Here is a 7831-nt window from a genome sequence, read left to right as displayed (position 1 = left end):
TATCATTGGATAAATCCTCTAGACAAAAAAAAAAAAGTCAGCAAAGAAATAGAAATCCTAAATGACTCACTAGATCAGATGGACTTCATTTACATCTTCAGAACATTTCACCCCAAAGCCATAGAATACACATTCTTCTCAAGTGCTCATGGGACATTTTAAAAAAATAAGCCACATATTGGGTGACAAGCAAAGTCTCTCCTCATTTAAGAAGATTAAAATTATATCAAGCATTTTCTCAGACCACAATGGCATAATATTATAAATAAAATACAATAAAAAATAATTCAAAAAGTTCAGACACTTGGGAACTGAATAGCACACTGTTATACAATGATTTGGTTACCAAAGAGATCAAAGAAGAAATTAAAAACACCCTGGAAACAAATGAAAATAAAAACAACAAAGCAAAATCTATGAGAAACAATGAAAGCAGTATTGAGCAAGAAGTTTATAGCTCTATGAACCTAACTCAAATAAAAAACAAAACAAGAAAAAATGGTAATAAATTATCTAACACTACAATTCAAATAATTAGAAAGAGAGCAACAAAAAAAGTCCAGAGTGAGCAGAAGGAAGAAAATAATAAAGATCAGAGAAGAAATGAATGAATAAAGACAAAAACAAAAAGAAAAACAAAAAAACACAAAACAAAACAAACAACAACAATAAAACAATACAAAAGATCAATGAAACTAAGGGCTGGTTCTTTGAAAGGATAAACAAGATAGATGTACCTGTAAGTAAGCTCACTAAGAATCAAAGAGGGAGGACCCAAATAATCGAAATCAGAAATGAAAGAGGTGAAATAACAACACAGAAATACAAAAGATTGTTAAAAATACTACGGACAACACTATTCTAACAAACTAGACAACCTGGAGGAAATGGACATACTGCTAGAAAAATACAAATTTCCAAAACTCAAATCAGGAAGATTCTAAAATTCAATCAGGAAGATTCTAAAAATCTCAATAGGCTGATAACTATGGAATAAATTGAAGCAGTCATCAAAAAGCTTCCAGCAAACAAAAGTCCGGTGCCGGGTAGCTTCATGGTGGAGTTTTTTCAAACATTCGAAGAACTAAAACCTATCCTCCTCAGACTAGTCCAAAAAATTCAAGAGGAATGAATACTTCTAAGCTCATTCTATGAAGCCAGCATTACCCTAATAACAAAACCAGATAAAGACAACACAATAAAAGAGAACTACAGGCCAGTATTCCTCATGATTATAGATGAAAAAATCCTCAACAAAATTCTAGTGAATTGGATACAGCAATACATCAGAAAGATCATACACCATGACCAATTAGGAGTTATCCTGGGGATGCAAGGATGGTTTAATATTTGCAAATCAATAAATGTGATACATCACATAAATAAATTGAGAGATAAATATCACGTAGTTATATCAATTGATGGAGAAACAGCATTTGACAAAAGCCAACACGCTTTCTTGATAAAAATGCTCTTCAAAGTAGGAAGAGAGGGATCATATCTCAACATAACAAAAGCCCTGTATAAAAACTTATAGCGAACATCATACTCAATGGGCAAAAACTAAACTCATTTATCCGAAGAACGGGAACAAGACAAGGATAGCCACTTTCACCACTCATGTTTCACATAGAATAGAAGTACTAGCCATTGCAATCAGACAAGAAGAATAAAAGGCATTCAAATTGGAAAAGAAGAAATAAAACTGTCCTTATTCACATATAACATGATACTGTACATAGAAAACCCTAAAGAATATACCATGTTCATGGATTGGTAGAATCAACATAATCAAATAATCCATACTACCCAAAGCAGTCTATAGATTCAATGGACTCCCCATTAAAATACCAACATCATATTTCACAGACCTAGAACAAAGTTTCCAAAAATTCATATGGAATAAAAAAAAAAAAGACCCTGAATAGCTGCAGCAATCCTGAGAAAGAAGAACAAAGTATGTGGGATCTCAATACCAGATATCAAGCTGTATTACAAGGCCACTGTTCTCAAAACAGCCTGGTAATGGCATAAGAATAGATGTATAGACCAATGGAATAGAATAGAGAATCCAAATATTGACCCAAACCACTATGCTCAATTAATATTTGACAAAGGAGGCATGAACATACAATGGAGTCAGGACAGCCCTTCAATTAATTGTGTTGGGAAAATTGGACAGATACATGCAAAAAAAAAAAAAAAAAAAAAAAAAAAAGTGAAACTAGATCACCAACTTAGACCATACACAAAAAACTCAAAATGGATCAAGGACTTAAACATAAGACGGGAAAACATAAAAATACCAGGGGAATCCAAAGGGAACAAAATCTCCCACACATGCCATAGCAATTTCTTCACTCATACTGATCCTAGGGCAATGAAAACTAAGAAGAAAATAAACGAATGTAACTACATAAAATTAAAAAGCTTTTGCACAGAAAAAAAAAATCAATAAAACAACAAGAAAGCCCACTGCATGAGAGAACATATTTACCAATATTATGACCGATAAGGGTTTAATCTCCAACATTTACAGGGAACTCATACAACTTAACAAAAGGAAGATTAAAAAAAAACAATAAAAAAATGGGCAATGGACCTATATATTATAGATGATTTTCAAAAGAATACAGAAAGAAGGCAAAGAAACATATAAAAACATGCTCAAAGTCACTAATCAGCTAAGAGATGTAAATCAAAACGACAATGAGGTACCATCTCATACCTGCCAAAATGGCTATTATCAAAAATCAACAAAAGACAACTGCTGGCGAGGAAAAGAAACCCTCATGCACTGCTGGTGGCAATGCAGACTGGTGCAGCCACTGTGGAGAACAGTATGGAGTTTCCTCAAAAAACTAAAAATGGAAATACCATTTGACCCAATCATTCCACTTCTAAGAATATATTCCAAGAAACTAGAAACACCAATTATAAATATATATTCACCCCCATGTTCATCATAGCACAATTCACCATAGGTAAATTTTGGAAACAGCCTAAGTGACCATCAGCAGATGAGTGGATTAAAATTTTGTGGTACGTCTACACAGAGAAATTTATATACACCAATAATAAATGATTAGAAAGAAATTAAGAAAACAATCCCATTTACAGTTGTATCAACCACAAAAATAAGGTACTTAGGAATAAACTGAACCAAGCAGGTAACAGATCTGTACTTGGAAAGCTATAGGACATTGAAGAAATAAATAGAGAAAGATACAAAAAGTGGAAGCATATACCATGTTCATGGATTAGAATAATTAATATCATTATAATGTCCAGACTACCCAAGGCAATATATAAAGTCAATGCAATTTCTTTTAAAATTCCAATGGCATATTTCAAAGATGTGGAACAAATATTCCTGAAACTTATGTGGAACCTAAAAAAAGTCCGTGAATAACCTCAGCTATCTTGAGAAATAACAAAGTTGGTGAAATCACAATATCAAATAATGAACGATAATACAAAGTCACTGTAATCAATACAGACTTGTACTTGTATAATAAAAGGCATATAGATCAATAGAAAAGAAAGGAGAGCCCAGAAATAAACCCACACCTTTATGGTCAATTAATATTTGGCAAAGAAGGCAAGAACATATTATGGAGCAAAAACAGTTTCTTCAATAAATGATATTGGACAGGCACGTGCAAAAAAATGCAACTAGACCACCAACTTACACCATACACAAGAATAAACTCAAAATGGACAAAAGACTTAAATTTAAGTCATGAAACCACAAAAATCCTAGAAGAAATCATAGGCAGTAAAAATCTGAAACATTTCTCAGAGCAATATTTTGGCCAATATATCTCCAAGAGCAAGAAAAACAGAGGAAAAAAATAAGCAAATGGGACTACATCAAGCTAAAAAGTTTCTGCACAGCAAAAACAAACAAACATACATATATCAACAAAAGGAAAAGGGAGCCTACTGTTTGAGAGAACATATTTGCCACTGATTCATGTGGTAAGGGATTAAGCTTCAAAATATATAAAGAACTTATAAAACTCAACACCAGGAAAACAAACAATCCAATACAAAATGGTCAAAGGGACCTGAACAGACACTTCTCCAAAAAGGACATACATTTACACAATGAAATACTATACATTGTAAATAAAAAAGAAACTCTTAACCTTTTGTGACAGCATTCATGGACCAGAAATTATTTATAGTTAGTGAAATAAGCTAGTCAGAGAAAGACAAATATTATACCATATGATCTTCACTAATATGTGGAATCTAATGAACAAATCTTACCGATGAACAAGTTATAATCAGAGGCATGGATACATGAAACAGACTTATAAATTTCAGAGAGGAGGGGATGGGAAAACTGAATAAAGAAAGGTGAAAGGATTAGCTAAAGAACATATATGCATGTCCCATGGACACAAACAATAGTGTGGTGAGGGCAATAGGAGGGGTGGGGTGGGGCTGGTTGGAGATGGGTAAAGGAGGGGATGATGAGGGACATCTGCAATAATCTTACCTAATAAAAGAGCAATATGCAAATTAACCATCACTCTGCTCAAGCTACGTCCACCAGCCATGCCCAGCAGCCAATCAGAGTGAGAATGCAAATTAACTCCCAACCAAGATGGCTGCAGCCACAGAGAGCAGTTGAGAGGCTTGGGTATCTCTGGCAACAGAAGCCAAGCTTTCCGCCTGCCCTAGCTGGCCTAGGCATCAACTCAAGGATACAAAGTTTCAATTATAGAAGATAAATCCCAAGAAAAATGGGGGCAGCCACAGAGCTGAAAAGAGGAAGCTAGGGTTGCCCCCGGAAATGGAGGAAGCAAAGCTTTCCACCTGCCCTGGCCAGTCTAGGCCTCTACTCAAGGATACAAAGTTTCAATTATAGAAGATACATAAAACCAAACAGAAATGGTGGCAGCCAGAGTGAGCAGGGGGCTTGGCTCCACTCCAGGCTACTGTTTCAATTGTAGAAGGTAAATAAATTCCAGATACCAGGGCCTCTGTTTGGCCTCTGCAAACCACCACAGGCCCCTTGCCCAGGCCACCCCACACTCCAAAAGAACCCCCACCCTGATCAGGGACACCCTTCAGGGCAAACCTGCCGATTCCCGACCATGCACCAGGGCTCTATCCTATCTAAAAAAAGAGTAATCTCAGATTGACCATCACTCCAACACACAAGATGGCTGCCCCCATGTGGTCGAAGATCCTGCCCCCATGTGAACAAAAGATGGCCACCTCAAGATGGCCAGCAGGGAAGGGCAGATGGGAGGCACCAGGCCTGCAAAAGAAGGCAATTGAGAGGGACCAGGTTCAACTTCAACATGGGGACTCCAGCCTCCTTGCCTCCTGAATGACTGTGAAGTAGTCTCCCTTCTCTTTTTTCCCACCTACATCAGATATATGTAATGATCAGTAAATCATTTTTGGGCTTTGGCCACTCATTAACCCCAAAAGGCCAATGATATTTGCCTTTAGCAAAGACTTTTTTCCCCCCTATTTTTTCTTTATTGATTAAGGTATTATAAATGTACCCTTATTCTCCCATTGTCCCCCCAGTCCTGCACTCACCCTCACCCCTTGTTGTCTGCATCTATTGCTCATATGCATGCATATAAGTCCTTTGTTTGATCTCTTCCCCTTGTCCCCATCCTCCCCTATATTCCCTCTGAGGTTTGAAGATCTGATTAATCCTTTTCTGTCTCTAGATCTGTTTTTGTTCATCAGGTTATGTTGTCCACAGATGAGTGAGATTATGTAATATTTTTCTTTCTCTGACTGACTTATTTCACTTAGCATAATGCTCTCCAGCTCCATCCATTCTGTTGCAGATGGAGGAGTCCCTTCCTTTTTAAGCAGCATAGTATTTCATTGTATAGATGTGCCAAAGCTTTTTATTCCACTCATCTGCTGATAGGCACTTAGGCTGATTCCAAATCTTAGCCATTGTAAGTTCTGCTTCTATAAACATAGAGATGCATATATCCTGTCTGACTGGTGTTTCTGTTTTCTTTGGCTATATTTTAGAAGTGGGACCATTGGGTCAAATGTAAGTTCTATTTTTAGTTTTTAGGTTTTTTTGTTTTGTTTTGTTTTTAGGACACTCCATACTGTTCTCCACGGTGGCTGCACCAGTTTGCATTCTCACCAGCAGTGCATGAGTGTTCCTTTTACTCCACATCCTCTCCAGCATTTTTCATTTGTTCTTTTGTTGATGATAACCATTCTTACAGGTGTGAGATGGTACCTCATTGTAGTTTTGATTTGTATCTCTTGGATGATTAGTGACTTTGAGCATATTTTCATATGTCTCTTGACCTTCCTTCTGTCTTCTTTCGAAAAGTATCTATTTAGGTCCGTTGCCTATTTTTTGATTGCATTGTTTGTCTGCCTTTTGTTAAGTTGTATGAACTCCCTGTAAGTGTTGGAGCTTAAACCCTTATTGGAGATACCGTTGGCAACTATGTTCTCCCATGCGGTGGGATTTCTTGTTGTTTTGTTGATGGTTAGCAAAGACTTTTATAATTTCATATTTTAACTACAAGGTTACAGCAAAACAGAATCCCCAAGAAACATAATATACCAACTGGGGAGTTTTTTGAAAGAGCCAAGAGCATGGACGCCATGATAGAGAAGTTAACTGGAAAGTAACTTCATTCCTTGCAATAGTCTAGATAAATTACTAGAAGTCTATTTGCTTGAGGATGCTACCATCAGAAATCAAAAGCTCTATTTAAAGCCACACACAGAAAATTGTCCCAAGTCACACATTCATTCCATTTTGCAATAAGCATTTAAGAAGTGCTTATACATACCAAGCACTAAAAAAGAGGCCAAGAGTTATAGGAATAAAAAATTCTATTTTGCTCTCAAAAAGTTTGCAGATAAGTGGACTTCTCATGGTCCCTATATTTCTACTTCATTTGGCCTGCCTCTCCTAATCTATTTTGGACTAGTCCTCTCATTATGCACCAAGCACTCCCAACCTATTTATGTTCATTCAATACACCATGCTTGTTCTTTCCTTAGTGATTTTCCATTTTCTTTTACTCTGCCTCAAAGCTGGTAACTCCAAGTTTTTTCCTAAATAGGTCCTCTTCATTATTACTAGCTCAGAAAGACCTTCCTTGAATATCCTACCTAAATTAGTTCTCCCCTTTACTATTTTTAAAATCATCTTGGTTGTTTTCTTTCAAAAACTTATTACAATTAACAACTGTTTTATTTAATTTTTGTTTGTTTATATTTGTCTTTTTCACCCTAATGAAAATACCATGAGGGGAAGCACTGAGTGTTGTTCACCATTGAATCTCCCAACAATTGGCACTATGCCTAGCATATAGTAATTTCTCAAAAATATGTGTCAAATGAATGAATGAGATGATAAGGCATATATACAAACAACCACTATATAATGCAGTGCAGAACAAATAGAATGGGATAGTGTTATGTACATTTGCTTCTCCAAAATCTATTCTCCCTTCTGTCAATGGTTCTGATCTTCTCTTCCCAGCTTCAGTCCATACTAAGCCTTAGTGGGTGGGACAAGTGACCCAGGCCTAATCCAATCACATTCTATTGCCACGGTTATTGATTCAGTGGTTGATACAAGCACAGCAAATCTCAGGACTTTACTTGGAATTATGAGACAAAAACAATTACTCTTTTCTTCTTTTAGCAGGGAGGTGAAACTGAAACTAAAGCAACCATCTTGTAATCATGAGGGCAAGGAAGCATTATGGAAGCTCATAACAGAGAGAGACTATTATAAACTATGAACAATGAATTGAGATTATACTCAAACTAGATCTTAAAAAACAATATGGTGACTCTTGGC

Source organism: Pipistrellus kuhlii, unplaced genomic scaffold (assembly GCF_014108245.1).
Source record: "Pipistrellus kuhlii isolate mPipKuh1 unplaced genomic scaffold, mPipKuh1.p scaffold_m20_p_29, whole genome shotgun sequence".
NCBI lineage: Eukaryota > Metazoa > Chordata > Mammalia > Chiroptera > Vespertilionidae > Pipistrellus > Pipistrellus kuhlii.
The sequence above is the reverse complement of the archived record's forward strand: the minus strand, read 5'-3'. Positions refer to the sequence as shown.